Below are 21667 nucleotides of genomic sequence, written 5' to 3'. Positions count from 1 at the left end.
ACAAAATTTAGTCACGCATCCACAAGAACAATAAGTATGTTTACAGCGTCAAATTCTTGAAAAATTTACATGGGCTGTAGCCAAAGACAGGCCATTGTAATGTACATAGGCATTCGAGCCCAATAGGCCGTCTTGAGGAGTGTAAATACATAAATTTGCCAAACATTTATTTATGTGCTAAAACGGACACATCTGTTGAATGTTGGGCTCACGGTTACCCTACGAGAGTGTGCGAAAGTTGAATATTTTGGACCTATAGTCATAATTATTTCAGTAGCTCTTTCCAGTTAGAGAAGTGCTAAAAGTGAAGATAGGCGGGTGCATGACTGGCGTGCTGCATTTCCTTCTTTATTATAGTTAGGCAGTTCACCTTAGGAACGCTGTTTTCAGATTGAATGAGCGGGGATTACTGCTGTTTCCAGCAATTTCGAGCCTTGAAAATCAAATCACAATAGTGTGATCATGACAGTCTAGTTTAGGAATTCAGTTTTATTGATGTAGAAACCTTCTAAAATCTTGAAAGGGGCACTGAACCATTTCTCCAAGTAACCATGGAATGAATTCGCTCGACGAGGGTATTGCCTCCTAAATTCAACGCTACAAAAATTTTAAAAGTATGTCCAGTGGAAGTGCAGTTAAAAAGCTTTGTCGCATGCTGCGGTTGCATTCTCTCTTCTCTCGTCCAGATGGAAGCGCAGAAAGCTAAGCAGGAAGAGAAAGCAGGGCCACAGGAAAGCGTCACGTGGTCCTCATGACCTTCACTTGCTTTCTTTCTTTTCTTTGAATGCGTGGCTTTTTCAGTGTGATCGAGCACGCACGCGTGGACAAGTAGTGGCGTCCCGCGGTAATCTCTGTAACGAGCGAGTGCGCCATGTTGAATTCAGCCGATGGCTGATAGATGGTCTCACTACGTCTGATTTTTGAGTATATGCCATGATTTGTCGAGAGAAAAGAAAGCGATTGCCTGCTGACTGATAATTTATTGTAAATTTCAGGTCCCTTTGGTGTGCTAAAATATTTGACTCGCGTGTTGTCGCGAGCCTCTACTACAAATTGGCAGCGTTTTCTGACCATTTTCAAAAAGTGTTGCAGGGCCCCTTCAAGTTCCGAACATGGACCTAACGCGGTTTCTAGCTGCCCGCGTTTTGTTCAGCAATACGAAGTAGTGCAGTGAAGCACACAAACCAAGCGTACGGACTCCCGATTTTTTTTACTGCAAAAGCTGCTATGAACTCACCATTCGGATCACGTGCAAGTTGTCCGCTGCTGCCGCCGATGTCCATAACCACATCACAAGAAATTACAAAAAAAACCTAGTACTAATGTTACAGTGGGTCTCAAATCTTGGTCTGCTAGGTGTCCGTCCAGTATTCTACCACAGAGCGACGCCGTTGCTTGGGACATGTTGGTAAACTTGCCTTAAACAGGCCAGTTGTCGGGAAAGCAATCGCGTAAATACGACATGAAAAGCGTTTTGAAACAACGAAACAACAAGCAGTCGTCACACAATGCGAATAGTATAATCTCTGGGACGTCGACTGCCAAAACCCATTACAAAAGCTTGTTCTGGTTCACCTACTAACTGTGGCAGATACCCACTTCAGGTATAATTCTACATCGTCGTATGCCACAGCATGAGCAATTGGCACAAAATCTCTTGCAAGTGTTAAGCGGATACCACACTTTTCAGAGGCATGACTAAAACCAGCATTAGCAAATGCCGGCCTACTACCTAAAATGTTTTTACAATTATTGCCGTAGCGGGTATCAAGAAAGTGTGCTTGCACCAGTTGTTACCCAGTGACTTGCAGCAGTTATCACCCAGTGAAAAATCCCTCAAAGACCACTCTCCTAGCCTTCGCTGTGACTTTGCTGCTCCTTCCGCGTGGGCCGGGCGTTTTTCGTATTGTCGGCAGAATACATGTATAGACATTTCTTTTAGTTCCCTTTTAGTAGGCATGGGTGCGTGGCTTAGTGTTCAGCCAATCGCTAGCGGTCAAACAATGGTTCGAGTATTACTGATCCTGGTTATATCGCATAACATTTGAATTAGAACTTCCAGAGCGTTTTTACTGAATCTGGTGTTTGTACAGCCTGTGACACAAATTTTCATCCCTCTGATGTCAGTTTTATTTCTTACCTGGGCGTGAATTCTATGCTACTTAACTTGAAAACGTGATCTTCATGTGTTCCTGACAACCTTCCTAACATATTTCTGAAACGATATGCTGAGTTTATCGCAAAGTTTCTTGTTATACGTTACCGTAAGTTTTTACTTCATGGTAAACTGTCAAATGACTGGAGGGTAGCCAGAGTCATGCCCATACACAAGAAAGGTGATGGCTTTTGATTGGAAAAGTACCGACCGATATCTCTTACAACATCATGTTGTAAACTTATGGAGCACATTATTGCCAATCAAATAAATGAATTTTTCGATGAACATCCTGTCTTGTCTAATTAACAACATGGGTTCAGAAAAGGCTACTCAACAGTTACCCAATTAGTTACAGTTTCCATTCACTCGCTTTGTGTTGCCATAAAAATGGTCTAATTGTTGCAATATTTCTCAACTTCAGCAAAGCGTTTGATTGGGTTCCACACAAAAAAGTAATTCTAAACTCAGAAAAATTTAACTTCCGGAAATTTCGATCACATGATTTAAAAGTTATCTGACTAATCGATCCCCGTATGTTGAATTTAGTGAGCAGCGGTCTGGCTATCTTCCGGTTCAATGCGGGGTCCCCAGTGAGAGTATTAGGGCCATTGCTGTTTCTGCTGTATGTTATTGAAATCGTTACTGTCATTGATCCTAGCATTGAAATTAGATTGTTTGCAGATGACTGCGTGTTTTCAAATGAATTACTTCACTTTACGATCAGCAGCACCTTAACTCTCCTCTTGCTAACATTGCCGATTGGTGTATCATAAGGGACATGAAATTTATTATTAATAAGGCAGTTTATCTTCGTTTTTCTCGCCGAAAAGCTCCCCTTTCCTTTAAATACAGGCTAGGCTCAGTACCATTGCATGAGGAAACGGTATACAAGTACTTTGGTGTAACTCTTAGTAAAACCCTATCGTGAAATACACATATAAATAGTGTTTGTCCTTCTGCATACCGCAAATTATATGTTCTAAGACATAAGCTCACGCAGTCTCCTCTATCTGTAAAATTATTTGAGTGTTACACTATAATTAGGCTGAAACTTGATTATGCATGTGTAGCGTGAACACCTTTACTAAAGCTATCGATACTCACCAAGAGAATGTGCAAAGAAAAGTAGTGAGGTGTATTTATTCCAAATTTTCTGCGTATGACTCACCCACTAAACTAATGCACGCTAACAACATGCTATACCTTGCACTGAGACAGAAAGCTGCACATTTAGAATTTCTTTACCTCCTTTGGAATCATGAACTAGCAATTAACCCGTCACCCGAACTTTCATCTTCAACATCAAGACTTACTCGCCCCAATCATCCTAATTCTTTCACACCCTATTTTACGAGCACTTCTTTACTCAAGTTTTCTTTTTTTCCCATGCACCGTAACAGACTGGAATGATTCGTTGTATCATTTAATCACATTGGATTCATTGCTAATTGTACTACCCATGTTTGTGTTTGCTTCGTTTTTTTGTTGTTTTTTTCTTTCCCCACGCTGCTTGGACTTGTATAAGATCTGCAGTATTGAACAAAGAAAAAAAGTAAGAAAAAAGAATACCTCTAATTTTGGATGCATTGCCAAGACATGTTAGGTTCAGAAAGGTTTTGGAGGGGAGTATTGCGGGCAGATCTTCAATAGACCAAGTGAGATGTAAATTAGGATTGTGTTCGCCTCTCAGTTATTCTGGGCAAATAAGGCGCACCCTAGAGTATTGTTCAGCGGTATTACATCTAAATTTGCGTACATTGCAATGCTTGAAGCAAAACGACCCTGGACGAAAAAATTATTACTGAAAAACAAATGTTCTTCGCTAACTATTACATATGCAGGTTGTAACTGCAGAAGTCTCAAATCTTGTTCATTCTGCCTTTGGTTACTTTTGCGGCTTCATATGTTATGTACAGATTGCGAATCCCGAAAATGTTCAGCTATTATAGAAGTATCAGCAATTAGTGTTGAAAATAAAAAAATACCCACATATACCTGGACAGTCAGATTGTAGTTTATGCTCGTGACTGATTGTTTGATTATTTACGATGAATTTCTCGATTCATTCCAGGTGTGACACACCTCAAAAGCTACAAATTGATTCGAAAGCGGAGTGATGATATGTAGAAATATCAACAATAAAAATTTGTACCCAGCTTAACACCTTATTTTGTAAAAGTCAATATCGTGAATATACTTCATAAAAGAAAAAGAAATCTTCTCCAACTAACGTATAAGTACAATAAAAATAAGTGCCTTTTTATTATTTCGACTGATACTCTTAAACTTAGAATTATTATTAGGTACAAGCCTTCTTTATTCATTGCCTCCTTTATATTCACTCCATTCTATACTGTAGCGACTCACTGTAAACAGAACACCTTGAAGTTTAGTTCAAAAACGTGCAGCCCGTTTTTGAAGCATCCAAAACACAAACATAAACACAAACACGTGGTCTTTTTCGGTCATTGTTCAGTTCCACGAGAATGTCGGTGTTCACATCGTCTTCATTGTCTGCCCAATCGGGACGCGGCATTTGCCAAGCCTAAAAGAGCATCGCCTCGACAGTACAGCCGATTTAGTCATTAGTGCACATAATCAATTTGTACAAGCGACAGTAGGCTTTCATGCGTACTACCTCCACATGTTCATGTCAGTGCTGGTGACACCTTGTATACAAAGGTGGCTATTCAAGGCGAACTCATAGCTGACGTCACTGAGTCATCACAGCACTCGATAAGGTCTGAAGTATCTCCTGAGCAACATCTAAATGCGAAGAAATTCTTAGTGAACTTCGGCAACTTTGGGCGTGTCTGTCTATCTATCTATCTATCTATCTATCTATCTATCTATCTATCTATCTATCTATCTATCTATCTATCTAGCCACCTACGACTTTGAGCTCTGCTGGCCGTTTCCATAATTGTATCGATACCAAACTTCCTACGCAATACTATGACTGTATGACGAGCACAAATGTCTAGTCATAACATGAAAATCAAGACATGTACGTCATGAATGTCACAATTTACAATTCGCGGTCTTGCTGCTCTTGTGGTGGTTTCGTTCATATGGCATGTTGAACAAACTGGTATGCTAAGACGTGACGGCATGGTGAACACAAGGAACAAAAATATGACTACATGCCACACTCATGATGTGCTCGCGGCATTTCCCTAACTTCGCATGTACAAAGTCTTGTATTACGGGAAGTTAATGGATGACGAAGGTATGAGAATGGTGTAAGCATGATAGTCATCAGATGCGTGTCATTTAACAACATGACTACATGTGCACGCTCATGATGTGATGGCGGCCGTTTCGCCTGCTTGACTTGTACTAAATTTGTTATTATGGGTCGCTACCGGATGACATAGGTAAATAACACGTTCACACATGATAATCATGGTGTGCGTGTCATGTAACAACATGACTACATGCCACACTCATGATGCGCTCGCAGCCGTATCGCTAGCTTCGCATAAGCCAAACGCGTCTTACTTTACGTGAATGGATGACGAAGGTATGTGACTGGTGCAAACATGATGATCATCAGATGCGTGTCATGTAAGACTACATGCCTCACTCAAGGCGCCAATATACTTCAACATGACTCGGTGCGCGTGCGCGCCAACGTTCGTTTTGTCGCATCACGCCGGTGATGCTACGCCAGGCGCCGATCTCCCTGCCATATACTTTGCAGGCGCACGCCACACTGTGTTGCTTTGACGCATGCGCGTTTGTCCGCATCCGGGGTTCCTCCATCACAAAGAGAGGCGGACGCAGTGCTGTTTGGGTAACGTCATCGGCACGAAATGCAGTATGTCGCATATCGCGCTGGTTGCCGCTAGGCTGCACCGAGAGGCGTTGGTAGCGCTGGTCGCGCCTGGCGTCAGACTATTGGCTGCGAGATCGAGCAGAGTCGCCGTCTAGCGGCAAATGGCCGAAATGGTAAAGTGTGGATTGCTTCTTGCGTCGTCTGCTCGCCACGTCGTGTTTCTTTGTGCATGTACGTCGTGCACGTTCTCAAAGTGTGGTTTGTCCGGTCATGTCAGCTCGAGTATGCCTGAAACATTGTATTCCGGAAGCAATGTATGCCTGACACCATATGCCGTTAGTACGTATGCCTGAAACAACGTACGAATGCATTTGGTCTTCCTCTGCTTCTAATTTCTAATAATAAATCGGCAAGTGCAGTTTTCTAAAGTGCCGTTTCTTTTCGTCGTACCCTCCATTCACCACCATAATTTCAGAGTGGGTGCTGCTTTCTGTTTCAAGCACATTGCAAAGTGCTCTTGGCATCCTCCCAAACATGAGGACTATGAAATGCTGTGCGAATGCAGCACGTTATAGCGGCGAATCGGTTGTAAAAAAATTGCAGCATATCCACGGAGTGAATGATGGAGAGTGGGGCGAAGCATCCGTCCGTCCATTCGTTCTTGCTTCCGTCCGTCCATGTGTCCGTCTGTGTGACCATCCGTGCGTCCATTCGCCCGTCCGTGCGTGCGTCTGTTCGTGCGTCGGCACGTCCATCTCTGCGTCTGTCTCTGCGTTTGTCCATGCATCCGCCCCGGCGTCTGTCTATGTGTCCATCCGTCGGTGTAGCCATACGTGGGTCCGTCCATGCATCTGTCTGTGTGTCCCTTCCTGCATCTACCAAACACTTCAAGTACCACCATCTCGCTTCTTTTTATCATATATTACGCATATGTACTGCCATCAAACGGACATTCCAAGGACTAAATGAGAGGTGGCACACGCACACTTTCCTACGGCTTGCGCTTGGTGTGTACTTTCAACCTTTAACCACCTCGAGTTCGTGGTATATAATAGTTCACTGTATTCATGGCACTGCGGCCCAACGCTCCCTAAACCTTTCTAAAACCAAGGAGGTTATGCCCATCGTGTATAACGTAGCAACCCTTTCTTGTTAGATAGTGCTCAATGTACATGCCAATGGCTGCTAAGGGGGAATGAGAGACAGGAAAATTCGGCTTTTAGTTAACGCGCACGCAGCAAATTTTTTATTGTTTAACAGCGCAGAGAAAAAAATCTCCCACCGGCACCACCTTGGAGGTCAAAATGTAAGACGGGGTACACACTACGACTACTACTATAAATACGAGGGATGAACGGGTGCCGCTATAAGAAGCTTCGCCCCTAAAAAGGATTGACGTCTTGCACTTGCGCACTGCTGGTAGAAGCAGAACTACGGCACTGTACTTTATTGATCATGCGTCTTAGTTGTGTTTATCTGGTGGCGGTACCACTACATAGAAATATTACTGTATTTCTATATAAATATTACTATCACATAAACTGTGACACTTCGGTATTACACTGTACTTAAAACACGAGTTGCCGTGCGCAACCTTGTGCTTAGTTTTAAAAAGCTCTAAAGAGCCCAGACGTTGAAAATAATCCAGACGGTATGCCCTATACACAATGTCGTATCACTACACTGAAAGTTTAATCTTTTATACATTTTTGTCAGCGTTTGTGTGGCATTGCTTGTGACCAATGGATGGCAGTGGTAATTTTTACCTGAAACAAACAAAACAAGAAACATGCTTGTCCTATTTAACGGCCCCGCCGTGGTGGTCTAGTGGCTAAGGTACTCGGTTGCTGACCCGCAGGTCGTAGGCTCGAATCCCGGCTGCGGCGGCTGCATTTTCGTTGGAAGCGGAAACGTTGTAGGCCCATGTGCTCAGATTTTGGTGCACGTTAAAGAACCTTAGGTGGTCGAAATTTGCGGAACCTTCCACTACAGCGCTTCTCATAATCATATGGTGGGCTTGGGACGCTAAACCCCAAATATCTATCTATCATATTGTTCTATTAACTAGCCGACAGGTGGGCCCTTCTGACGAGAAGTTAATTTTGTAATGGACATTGTTTCCCAAAGAAAATGACAATTTTCTTGCAAACACTTCGGGCGCGTTCTGCCTTCGTCCTTACATATAAATATTCAAGCCAAGTAGCTCAGGATTGTGATGTCGTTCGTCTGCGATGGTTGACATTTCGATAGTTCTGAGGAGTGCTTTCTCTTCTATAAGAGAAGCAGCCGACACTATTGGTGACCGAGACATGCAGTCGGCGTCCGCTTGTTCTTTTCCCGTATTGTACACAATTGTATATATCCAATTTTTATGGTCTCCAGCGACCAAACTGCCCGGAAGAATCTTTCAAACTTGCCAATCAACATAGTGAATGGTGCCATAGATAACCTTGAATGGGTGGCCGTACAAGTAAGGGCAAAATTTTATAACTGTGCATACCACAGCGTAGAATTTTTTCCACTTGTCAAAGAATTTGCTTCTGTGCGTGACAGAGTTCTGCTTTTACGACCACTAATTCCTCGTCCTCCTGGCGCTGCACAAGCACTGCTTCGAGGCTTGCATTGCTGGTTCTATTTTGCATTGTAAAGGCAATCTCTTCAAAATGAGCAAGAACTGGGGTAGTGTGTAGACGTTGCTGCAATTGATTGACATCAGCCTCCTTTCCTGTTCGTCACTCTAAACAAATACAACCTCAGGCCTTATGAGGCATTATAAGCGTGACGCCGTGCGTGAAAAGTCTGGTATAAATGGCCGATAATACGCCCAGAGGATCAGAAAATGTCTGACTGTTTTTTTTATCTTATGGTGTAGAGGACTCTGTGACGGCGGCAACTTTCTCAGGGTCTCGATGAACTCCTGCGTAAGTGATGACATGCCAAGAAAACTCCAGTTACTAAAAACAGAAGTAACACTTCTCCTGCTTTAGCATCAAGTCTGCGGCTCGTATGGCTTGCAAAAACCATCTGAAACTGTTCAAGCCGTTCGTAATATGTTGCAGAAAACACAATAACGTCGTCATAGTTATATACTAGGTAGGTTTTGCAGTTTGGTTTCGAGAACACGGTATTTATAAGACGCTGAAGCGTAGCTGGCCCAGAGCACAAGCCATGGGTAGGACCTTCAATTCACAAACTAAACCTGTCGTCACGAAAGTGGTTTTTTAGTGTCCCTGAGATCGACTTCACTTTGCCAATATCCTCTCTTTAAGTCAATGGAAAGGAAGTAACGTGCGTATTGAAGCCTATCGAGAGAATAATTTAGTTTTCGGTAGTCAACAGAAAAAGGCAGGCTGCCGTCCTTCTTCATTTTGATTAGAACAACAGGTCCCACCAAGGGCTCTCGAACGGTTGAATCACGTCATTTTCAAGCATTTGGCTAGATTTATTTCTATTGTTTATTGTTCCTTTGATAGCAAAAAGAATGTATTTTTATGGAATGGCCTCACTGTGTCCTCTGTGATGCTTCGGTGCATCGTCAAATGTGTCCGGCTAACTTTCGAGGTCGACGCAAAACAGTTGTGAAACTGTCGTGAAACTGAAGACACAAGTTCTTGTAGTAGGGCTTAGACTTTTTTTCGAAGGGCTTGGTTTATTGTACACTTTTTTTTAATTATTGAGTGGGACAATTTTTAGGAATAATTGATGTCGAAAAGACATAGTTTAAAAAGCTGTAAATTGTCCAGGATACGGGGTGGGTTTCAAATTGGACTCAAATGCAGACGCGAATGGAAAGAAGGCTAACGTCAAGTGTAGGCATTGTGAGGCCGAGGAAAAAAAATGGAGAAAATGATGGTTGCCCAGAGTTAACTGCTGACGAGAATCACGAAGCTTGAGACTGTGTTGGCGACAGAGCAAGAGAAAACGAATGCTATGGGCGAAAGGCTCAAGTCCGCCAAGGAGGCGCTAGTGAAGGTGAACAACGGGAGCGGGCGACGGAGAGAATGGTAGGGCACTGGCAACCAGAACTTTGGAGAAGAAAGAGCAAGCAAGTTCAGAAAAAACAGGTTCAGCTGGTACAATAGTTGCAAGATCCAGCTTCAGCGAAGTAGTGGTGGGGATGGATGAGGACAAAGCAGCCGGTGTCACAGGTGCTTGTAACCCCCAGGTGCACGACACTCCAGTTGAAACGTCACAGCACATGATCATCGCCAGGGACTCGAATTCAAATCTATGCGCAGAAGCAATCAAAGAAAGGGTAAAACGTGACAAGAGGGTTCCAGTAGCGATGTTCTCAGGATGCAAGCTGGAAGCAGTCATGAGGCAAGTGAGCGCAAAACTCAAAACTACAGCTGATGTACAAAACAGCGTGATAGTTGCAGGCAGTTTTAACGATGATTCAAATGAAGATATGGCAAGAACAGCGACCACACTGGCAAAAGAGGTCAATTACATGCGCGTCATTTCTCCTTGAGTACAGGTAGTGATATGCACAATACCGAAGGTATTGGTGCGTGACAGAATCTGCAAAGAACGGTTGTCGACGCAAACCAAGAGATATAGCGGGTGAGTCGAGAGAAAGGCTTTGAGGTTGTGAAAATAAATAGAGAGGTGCATAGGTGGGGTGGTTTTCAACGAAGACAAAATTAATTGACTTCGACGGGAGGCCATGTCATGAGGTGGGTTGGCGACTTGCAGGATGCGCAGTAGTTATTTTGTGAGGCACGTGGGCCCTTTTGGGTACAGGATAGCTAATAACTAAGAAAACAGCTAGAGGGACTCTTTGACAGGTGGTAGAGACAGATACGACTCCCAAGTGGCACCAATATCTAAGACACGTAGAGTCCGGGGCAAAAATCGACGTTGCAACAAGTGCCGAGCTAATTCAGACATGGCAATATAAACATGCAGGGTGGCAAGAATAGGCCGTAGTGGCAAGAGATAGAAGAACAGCTAAGAAAGGAGAAGCCGACGGCGTATGGTTTTGTAGGAACACATCTTAGGGTCATGGAACAACCTCCTAACAATTCGTACTACACTTGGGAATATCGTAATAGAACAGAAGGCAGCAGAAAAAGGGGTGGTATTGGGGCATTCATTCATAAAAGTACAAACTGGCAAAGGGTCAAGCAGGAGTGCGATGAACATTCATCGCTAAAAAGCAAAGTGGCAGGGCAAATGACGCTCCTGGATTATGTATACTTGTGGACAGGGGCAAAGAATGCAGAGGAAAATCAACAAATGATGCAGTGCATAGGAAATGACATTGACGAACTAGGAGAAGCAAGCGAGGTAATTATATTAGGAGCTTTGAATGCGCAAATAGAAGATATGAATGAATATACTGTTCCAACAGGCTGATTGCTGATAGATATGTGTGAAAGGCATAATTTATATCATTTGAAACAGCACCGATAAATGCGAAGGACAGATAACATGGAAGAATGGAAGGCTTCAGTCAACGATAGCTTACGGAATAATGTCACGTAGGGTGTCTGATCGGCTAAGGGTGATGAACATAGATGAATATGGGTCCAGAAGCTTAGGTAGTGATCACAAACGTATGAAGCTCAGTTTTGGAAGAGAAATGAAATTAGAAATGCGGCATTACAAGCAAACACACGGTAATATTCATGCAGAAAGTCAAATAGAAATAGCAACTAAAGAGATTGAGGATATTATCACCGAGGATACTAAAACAGAGTGAACGTACACATATTTAACTCGATAAATTGAGTTAGAGCTTGCTAAGGTACGAGTCAAATCAACTGGGAAAAGCAGACACAAACCCAAGGGCTAGTGGGGTAGGAAGTTAAGGGAGCCATAGTAAGAAGTCAGAAAGCCTCCCGATAACACAGGTATGGTAAACAGAGGGGTGAACTGGAACATGATGTGAAACGAAAATGTGATATATTTTTGATCTGCAGAAGGGAAGCGTCCAATTCAATCGGTGAAAAGATTTGAAGAAAGAGGCCTCAACGGATGGCGGAAGTAAGCAAAAAGGATAGAAAGGCAGCTGCAAAGTTTTGGAACCATGTCAATTCGCTGAGTAACGAGACAAGCATGAAACAGATGTTCAGAAATAAATTTCGAGGGGTCAGACTAGAAGGGGATGAGGCAATGGAATATATAAAAACAATGATAAGAGAAAACGTTAGACACTAAGAAAGCGCTGCACGCATCGTACCAGATGAGGATAGACCAATCAACTCATTGGCTTCACTAGGTCAACGAGAGTGCGAAAGGTCAGAAAAAAGAGTTCCTAATAGCACACCAATAGGTCTTGACGGCATAGCGATCACGCTAATAAAGAAACTAGGACCAAACCCTAAGCAAACAATAAGAGAGACAGCGAGCAAAGCAATATTGGATGGTGAAACTCCCAATGGGTGAAAACTAAGCAGGATGAGCATGATCTATAAAGAAAAGGGGGAAAACGCTGATATAAACAATCACCATCCTATAACAGTGACATCAGCAGTTTACAGGCTGATGATGCAGATAGTAAAGGAAAGAATACAGACATGGGTGGAGAATGAGGGGGTGTTGGGAGAACTACTAAATAGGTTCCGTAAACGAAATAGGTTGGAGCACAATCTGTTTTCATTAATACAGTGTATTGAAATTGTGGAAAAAGAACGCAGGCCCTTGTGGCTGGCATTTCTAGATAACAAGGTTGCCTACGATAGTGTTATTGAAGAAAACTTGTGGGGAATACTGGACACTCTATGTGTGGAAGATGGAATAACTAATCTTCTAAAGGATATCCATGAAAGTAACAAGGTAGATATTTAATGGGAAGAACATGTATCTGCACCTATAAAAATACAACGCGGGCTTCGGCAGGAATGTCGCTTGTCAACTTTGTTATTTATGCTGTATGTACAGGGACTAGAAGCCAAAATAGAGGGGAGCCACCTCGGCTTCAGCCTCTGCTTCGCCAAGCAAAGAAAAGACATTGAACAGTTAGTACCAGCATTGATGTCTGCAGATGATGTAGTATTATTAGCCGACAACAAATATGACTTACAGGAATTGATAATAATCTGTCGTTATGAGGGTGATAAGTTAAATTAGATGTTTAGCAGGAAAAAATTGGCATGATGATGAAATATACATTTATTTTTCGAAACAGTCCCTAGGTGGGAGGGTTCTTATTCCAGGAATCCTCTGGCTGCAATCGCCTCCCGGGCCCTGGCGACAAGTCCTCGTTGGTCGTCTAGGTCGCGTGCGGCAATCTTGGCCTCCCACGTCTCGGCTAGGGGGTCGATACGTGCAGTCGTTGCGGACTTGGTATTGGCTTCCTTGTGGCGCCACGGGCACTTGAGTAGTAGGTGGACAAGTAAGTCTGGCACGTCGCATAATGGGCAGTTGTAGGCGTATAGCTTTGGGTAGACTCCATGCAGTAGAATGCCGGGTGTATAGGTGTTAGCTGAAGTCTCCGAAATACTGTGGCCTCTTTAGTCAGCTTGGGGTGAGGTGGCGGGCACACCCTGCGAGCTAGATGATAGTGTTGTAAGATGGCGTTGTATGTTGGTGGTACGGTCTCCACTTCTTCTGCAGCGCTGGCTAACCATGGGTCAAGCGAGGCGCTGAGGAAGGCCCGGCTGACGGGACCGCGGGCCGCGGCGTGAGCCACTTCACTTCCTTCGAGCCCCTCGTGCCCTGGCACCTATACCACGCAGCTGTAAGGAAGTGGATTTCGGCTCTTTCTCAGAATTTTGAGAGCTTCGGCGGAGATTCGGCCCTGCGTGTAATTGCGGACAGCGGATTGGGAATCTGTGAAAACTACGACCGCGTCTTTACCAGTCGTAGTGGCAAGGGCGATCACTGCTTCTTTGGCAGACTCGGAGCTGCGCACCCGGAGGGTGGCGGATGCAAGCTCTTGTCGTTCCGCGTCGACCACACTTAAATCGTGGGCATTTTTGCCAATAAATATTAACTCAGCACATTTTATACGACAGCCAGGGTTTGTATTGAAGCAACTTATTGCATTTTTTTTTTGTTTTTTGCACCGTTCCGCTGTAGGCGTTCGGCGCCTGCCCTACCAAGTATTATTGTTATATGCTGTTGCAAGGATCGTGTGCTTGCGCTACCAATACTTGCAACATAAATATTTACTTCGCCGTTCGCGAGTGGCCAAACGAATATTCCGAGCACGCGCACATGCATGTGGCATTGCGCACCCCACATGTCGTATTATTCTGAATTTGACTGGCTGTGTGACCTACGTATCAGTTTGTATAAGATAAATTGAAATGTACATTTAATGCAGGTGCACGTGTGGTCGATGTCGGCCAATGGTCATTGAGCAAGAATCTGTTTGCTACCACGAGGTTCCAAAAGTTGCTGCCCATGTGCCAGAGGGGGTGAAATGCATAACAAGTCACCCCGGTTTTGAACCCGTATGCCTCAATATTTACGCCCTGCAGGTGGCTTATTATGCACTAATGGAAGATAGGCCTTCTCTTGTCGATGCACCCGATATACACACGTACGTACAAGGATGTAAACAGCCTTGTGCATGTGTGAAATATGACGTACAGCATAAGCTGTTAATTCATACGGTTTGTGCCAGTTCTTCTGCAACAATAACTGCTTGTAAGACTACACAGTGTGCCGTAACTAGAGTGGTGTGCATGTACGAACATGCATAAAACGAAATGCATGTACAAACAAGCATAAAAAAAAAACTTCAGAGCCACTCCTCTCTCTACCCAATAGAAAAAAGTGCAGGCTATAATGCCTATTGTACAGGGTAAGTTTGTATAGTGCTTAATCCTAAAAATGTGTTTATATAATAACAAAAGAGACAGAAAGCATGAGACACAGTACAATGACAGGAAAATTATGTGCTTACTTACAAACCATTTTCTTCAGTAAGAACTTTGTTCATCTCTGTAACTGTTGTGCATTTCATACCATTTCTTGTTTTTTGTGACATGTAACAACAGCTCCAGGTGAACACTTTGGTGTTTATATACGTGACAGACAGAGAAAGCACTTCATGTGCAACAGTCAGAAAGTGCGGGTAATGGGGGCAAGATACACGTATTCCTTTTGAAGTGTACTTCTTTCAGTGAGGTGGCTACAGACTAAAAGCACGATTGAACAGATATGTCAGTGCCAATCGAGCATACATTCGGTGGAATTGCAGTAGGCATTTGCAAGAAAGACGTTGCAGAGAAACATTAAGCTATCTATTGTTTGTACATAGAAACAGTCATTATCTCACTTGCAAATAACTGCCGTTGACATTTATTATTGAGAGCCTAAGCAACTAACAAAATGCTTGCTGACTTACCCTTTTCGATTTTTAGCAGGTACATGTACACAGCATACAGACAGTTTGTCATGTGGATATGGGTGTGGCTAGGCCGGCGAAATCGGAAGGTGCTGCCAAGCAGCATGGTGAGCCAGATGAGAAATGCTTTTCCTTTGGAATGGTACGCTGGATTCAAATACCCAGTATGATGATTAAATTACTGTTGTGTCACAGTCAAACATATTTCACAAGAAAAGTATTAGTTTACTAAATATCAATATGCATGACAATCATATAGAACAAGGTAAGGAAAAGAACAACTTGAAAAGAGAGGAAGAACAGTAACCATGCGACTATGTCCTGTACACATTCTGCACCAGGTGTTCAGAAAGTGCAAGGCATACTGGCCATGAGTAGTACAGCCCTGCTTTCCTGTAAACCAGACATTGAGCACTAGTGAAGAAAAATAGAGGTGTGTTATCAGCAGACCTAATGACATACACCTTTTAAAAAACGGTAATGATATCGCTGAAGGCCTGAAATTCTATTCTGATGAGACGGCCGTCGCATTATGCTGTAGGTTGGCACACACGTGAGGTGATAAAGTCTTGAAGGCAGAAATACGATGCCAGGTAGTAGAACAGTTGTGTCCACTTTTAAAGAAAACTTCCGTGTGCAGGACATGTTTGCTCTAGTGAAAAAGCACAGTGACACAAATTTTGCGTAAGACTAAGTGGTTAACAATCCTACAACTCCCTTTGGCAGAATTGCTCGTGGCCCAACAAATTTTCCACATTTATTTGCAGTTAGGAGGCTGGCATTATGAAACATGCACATTTCAGTGTTCTCTTTAACTATGAATTGTACAGTATGTTTTCAGCCTTAAGACACAGTAATTATGCTTCACTTTTACTCCATTAAAAAACCACGTAAGATCAGATGAAGTGTATTCCATGCACTGCCTAATAACGAACAATACAGTAGACGCTTCTTCATGAGTTTTCAAAAGAATGCATTGAAGAATGCACTATACAAGGAAATGTACAATTCAAGTTCAATGAAACATTGCCCAACTTCTATTGGTGATATCGGAAACATCGGCACTGGGAAATGGTATGCAATAAAATGTATTAACATAGTTACATTGTAATGAGATACCCCGGCTTGCTTGTCATAGATCTTGGTGCACCGTAACGCATCTTTGATCAATAATCTGCCCACAAGTTAATAAAAAAGAGTCTTTTTGAAGCACACTGAATGCTTCTTGCCAGGTGATATATATACTTGTTCTACACTCCGTAAACCACTACATTTTTTTTCGCAATCAGACTTTGGAGATGCTACACTCATTTTGGATAATTATTATTTACTGTAACGGCTTTCATGGCACATTGGGCAGTTTTAATGCACTAGTGTTGACATTTTGAATCTGATAGCAAGTCTTTTTCTGGCCATCACATGATGTGAGAATACGTGTAACATATTATGTTATAGTTACTGACGACCTGATATGTGCACAAAGCAGGAAATGACGAAACAATAGCGACACTCGTACAAAAGTGTGAGGTTGATTAAAAAAAGTCCATGTTTTGCCACAACCTTGATGGAATGAGTTTGATAGCAACCAATTGAAATCCAGTCCAACCAATATGGCTTCATTCACACGTGCGCGATTTCTGGTTGGTTTTTTCTAGCCGTTTTTCTCTATCTCGCTCATTGATCTAACTTTGCCAATACCCACTTTTGAGGTTCATTGATGAGAAGTAGCGTGCATGCCTCAGCCTGTCGAGTGAATCGTCGATTCGTGTTAATGGGTATACCTCTTATTTTGTCAGATGTTTTAGCCAGTGGTAGTCGATGCAAAAGCGCAAGCTTCCATCTTTATTTTTAACCAGCACTACTGGCGATGCCGAAGGGCTTCTTGACGGCCGGATGACGTCATCATCGAGCATTTTCTTCACTTGTTCTTGGATTTCTTCACGCTCTTTCGGTGCTACGTTGTATGGGTTTCGTCGTATTGCCCTTGCCATCTCCTTCGTTATTATGCGGTGCTTAGTCAGTGGCATTTGATTAGCCCTCGAGGTCGATGAGAAAAAGTCATTAAACTGGTGAAAACGATCTTCTTCACACTGTCTCTGCACTGATAATAAATCTCTTCTCACGTCAATAGGTGTTGCGGCTGACGTGGCTTGCAACTGGTCATGTTGGACTGCACAGTACTCGCTGATCTCGGCAATCTTTATGAAGTAGGAAACTGTAGTACCTTGTGTATTGTGTCGTCGCTCGTTGCTGAAATTCGCCAATATCACATGGCGTCACTCTAAGATTTGTAAGGTCATTATGTGTCCTCGCGTTATGATTTTTTTGCCTCATTTTCTTCTCATATGTGAGGACGTGAGACGCCAATGCTAAAATTTTGCTTTTGATGAGACAGCTAAGGTTTTCACCCTTAGATAAGACATGAAACGGACCACCTTCACTTAAAATATGCATAACCAAATTATGCACTGTCATCACTGGCACCATTTGTGCGCCCGTGTGGTTCACGAATCAATGAAAAGCTTGATAGGTGGTCACGCACTAGTACATACTTGTCCACGGGTGGAAAAGAGCTTGTAAGTGGTGTTGGTGGCGAGGCAAATCTGACATATCTGATACAAAACTGCCATTGTCCACAAGCTCGTCCACAAGTCTAAGGAGACTGCCAAGATAACCTGCAACAGCTGCATTAAGAAAGTGTGCATCAATTTTTTTGAAAACAACATACGAGTATCACTCCTGCAGTCTGGGCTATCATTATAAACCAAAAACATCTGCAACTGCAGTTTGCCAAATATTTTGCCGCAGAGTTCCAGCTACAGAGCAAATACCCCCGTCACATTGGACGTTTTAATGCCATTTAAAGGGAATGACATTAGCATCCAATTACATTATGTAGCTACTACACAGTAATATACAGGTTTATTAAAATTCACTGACTTAAGGAATAAAATTAGTTCATGAAACACATTCGCCGTAGCAGTCAAACTGAATGTATATATTTTAACACAGACACTACTTGCATGTTGGCGCTCAGCAGTCTCAATTTGACCAACATTCACAAAAAACACGTTAATAATGTTTATTTTTTAAGGAATCTCTTATTTTAACAAAAACAGGTGCATGAAAGGCTGTCAAAATGATTTTATTCTCCATCTCATTGGCGTCTGGCTCTCGACGTTGTCTGGCACAACGTATACAAGCTGTTGTGTATAAGTATGCGTGCATCCTTTTTTTCTTTTACCTAACGATCAAGTCTCTTTTCACTTGTGCACATTTTTCCTCAACAAAAAACAAAAGAACTAAATACATCACTTGCTGCGACTTCGTGTTGTTGAGCGGCTCTGCCATGCCAGCCGTGTTGCTTGTGTTTTATGCTTGTGTTTATTCAATCGATTGTGGCTACCGGATAAGCGGGTCTTCTTAGTTTATAGTGGCTATAATTCTGAGATATCAAATTGCAATGCTTCTTTATTTAGAGAAGCAACTTGCTGCACGTCTCTAAAAGTAAATAACTTCACTTTTACAGCTCTACAACTACCTATCGCCCGCTTTCTGGCCATTTTCTTCTGAATAATTGACTGTTTGATCATGAACAAATGATATTACTTTTTTATGTATCACCACCACGGATCAAATGGTGTTCACTGCAAAGAATGATGTGCGCACCTAATGACATGAACACCTCCAGTGTGACAAGGGTATACCACGCGATCTCTCTATACCTATATAGAGGAATATAGCCTTGGCTTCCAGTTAATAGTTGTTTTATACCATTGCATATTGCCGATATTTTTTACTTTGTTGACTAGTGTGTACCAAACACAGCCCCATTTTTTGACTAAGGCAAGTCTATATGTTTAGAAAAAATTATGAATCTTAATAAAAGGATATCACAGCACATTACGTAATTACTCTTTTTAAAATTGCTCGTAATATGAATCTTATTAAAAGGCTATCACAGCACATTACGTAATTACTCTTTTTAAAATTGCTCGTATCGTAGTTGCAAAATTGCCAGTACCGCATCTTTATCATCGGGCTTCACATTTTAGCATATTTTGCATAACTCGGTATACGCAGAAAGAGGGAAGCCGGAAAGCAGACAGATTGTTAGGTTTTACTACGACGATTACTCTACAGTGATTCAAAGTTCCAAGACTGCTACACTCGATGAAGCCCACAAAAACAGGTGACTGCACTCATGTGGGCCAAGGTTAATGCGGTTTCTGCCTCTTCCAGCCGCCAGGAACATCAAAAGTTGCGAACCATAATGAAATACTTCTATATAGTTCTTCTGCTGATCTTGCTTATGATCTGTGTATAAAAACATTTTACTTACAAAGCTTTAAAGAGACCAAGACGGGCACGCACACCTTGGATTTCTTCCGCAATACTCAACATGATAAAAGAAAAAAATAGGTTGTGTCAAGAGTTTCTGATAAAGCGAGACCCGGATAAATTTAAAGCTTTTAAGGTATACAGAAATAAACTCACTAAATTACAAAAACAAGCTAAACGCGATTATCACTTCAAGATGTTTGACGGTGTTGCCGATTTTAAGCAATTATGAAACAACCTAATGCTATTATATATACCAAATAAGTGTCTAATAATATTAGTGAGCTGGTGATCGAAAATAAAATATACAAGGGCGCAGTACTAGCAAACATATTTAACGAGTACTTTACCTCACTAGTCGACAGTAGTCATAATTGTGATTCCTCAGGTTATTTGCCTTCTGCTTTAATTAATTCTGTGTTTGCGAATCCTACGCGCAAGAGGTCATCAGCATTTTCCAGCATTTCAAATTGAGTTAAATCGAGGACATAGATGGCTTAAAATTAGAACCTACAATATACATATTAGATCTCATATGCGCCTGCTTATTACATATTTATAATCTTGTGTTTACCACTGGGCTGTTTCCTCAGAGAATGAAAAACACTGAAGTAACGGTTACATATAAGGGTGGGGACAAAAGCAATTTAGGAAACTACAGACCAAGATCGATTTGACCAGTTTTTTCTAAGGTGTGTGAAAAACTTATTTTCAATCGGTTATCTCATTTCTTTAATAAACACAACATTATTACGCCGTCACAGTTCGGTTTTCAGTCAGGCCTCTCAACCGAAAGTGCCTTACTATACCAAAAGGAATTGATTCTAAGAAATACAGAAGCAAAAAAACTTACCCTAGGAATATTTCTAGATTTCTCGAAAGCTTTCGAACGAATAAACCATGATAATATGCTAGAAAAACTTGACTGTTATGGAGTTCCTGGGGCCGTTTTAGCTTTAATAAGAAGCTACTTTTCTAATGTGAAACAATGTGTATCAATCAATCGAGAGCTATCATCATCCATGAACGTTTGGAATGGTGTACCTCAAGGTAGCGTTTTGGGACCCCCAATATTTAATATTTTTATCAACGATATTGTACGTATTGACAGCTTTGTAGAATATGTAATCTACGCGGACGATACTAGTATACTTTTTTTCTCGGGAAACATCTGATGACCTCATTGTTTCTGCTAATGAAATCCTAAATAGACTATATGCCTGGACTGTGGCAAATTCTCTACACATTAATTGCTCTAAAAGCAAGCCTGTACTGTTCCGTGCGAATGCCAGGTCATTAGAAACGTCTCACAAACTAATACTTAATAACTTTGAAATTAAACATTGTCAAACAGTTAAAATTCTTGGTGTTTATTTTCACGAACACATGGCATGGAATTACCATGCCGAACACATTAGTCACAAACTTTGTGAAGTTTTAGGTGTGTTGCGTCGATGCCAGAACATACCTGTGAAACAAAAAATATTAGTGTACAATGCTCTTTTTTCTTCACATTTACACTACTGTCATCTGGTCTGGTCTACAGGCTCTAAAGCATCTCTAAAGATTCTAGTCGTGTTACAAAAAAATGCCTTGCGGTGCATTCAAGGCGTATCCTATAATGCACACACTGCTTCAATATTTGCAAAATATGGAATTTTAAGACTTGCCCGTTATTACGAATACAAGCTTCTGTCAGCTTTTAAATCAGAAATACGCAGACGAAGTACCTTTTTACGCACCTTGGCCACCTTGCAACCAAATCGTGCCAGTCGCGTTACTCGGTGTATGGAGACTTGGCACATACCTTGTCCTCGCACAAACTAAAAATTTGAAACACTACGGTACCGCCTTCAAAGTGTGATGAACAAATGGAAACTAACAACTGATAATCTGCGTATATTGTCTGTGTTAAGATGAAACTTTATGCTGATGATTGTTTGATTTATACGCCTGTAAGCTGTGCTGATGATCAACTCGAGTTGAATAAGAATTTGGAATTGTGGTGTTGCGAATGAGATATGCAAATTAACTCTAAAAAACAACATATGTGCAAAAAATGTTCTCAGTTTCCAGTACAACATCGGGA

The sequence above is a fragment of the Rhipicephalus microplus genome, chromosome 2, assembly GCF_043290135.1.
Source record: "Rhipicephalus microplus isolate Deutch F79 chromosome 2, USDA_Rmic, whole genome shotgun sequence".
Classification (NCBI taxonomy): Eukaryota; Metazoa; Arthropoda; class Arachnida; order Ixodida; family Ixodidae; genus Rhipicephalus; species Rhipicephalus microplus.
The sequence above is the reverse complement of the archived record's forward strand: the minus strand, read 5'-3'. Positions refer to the sequence as shown.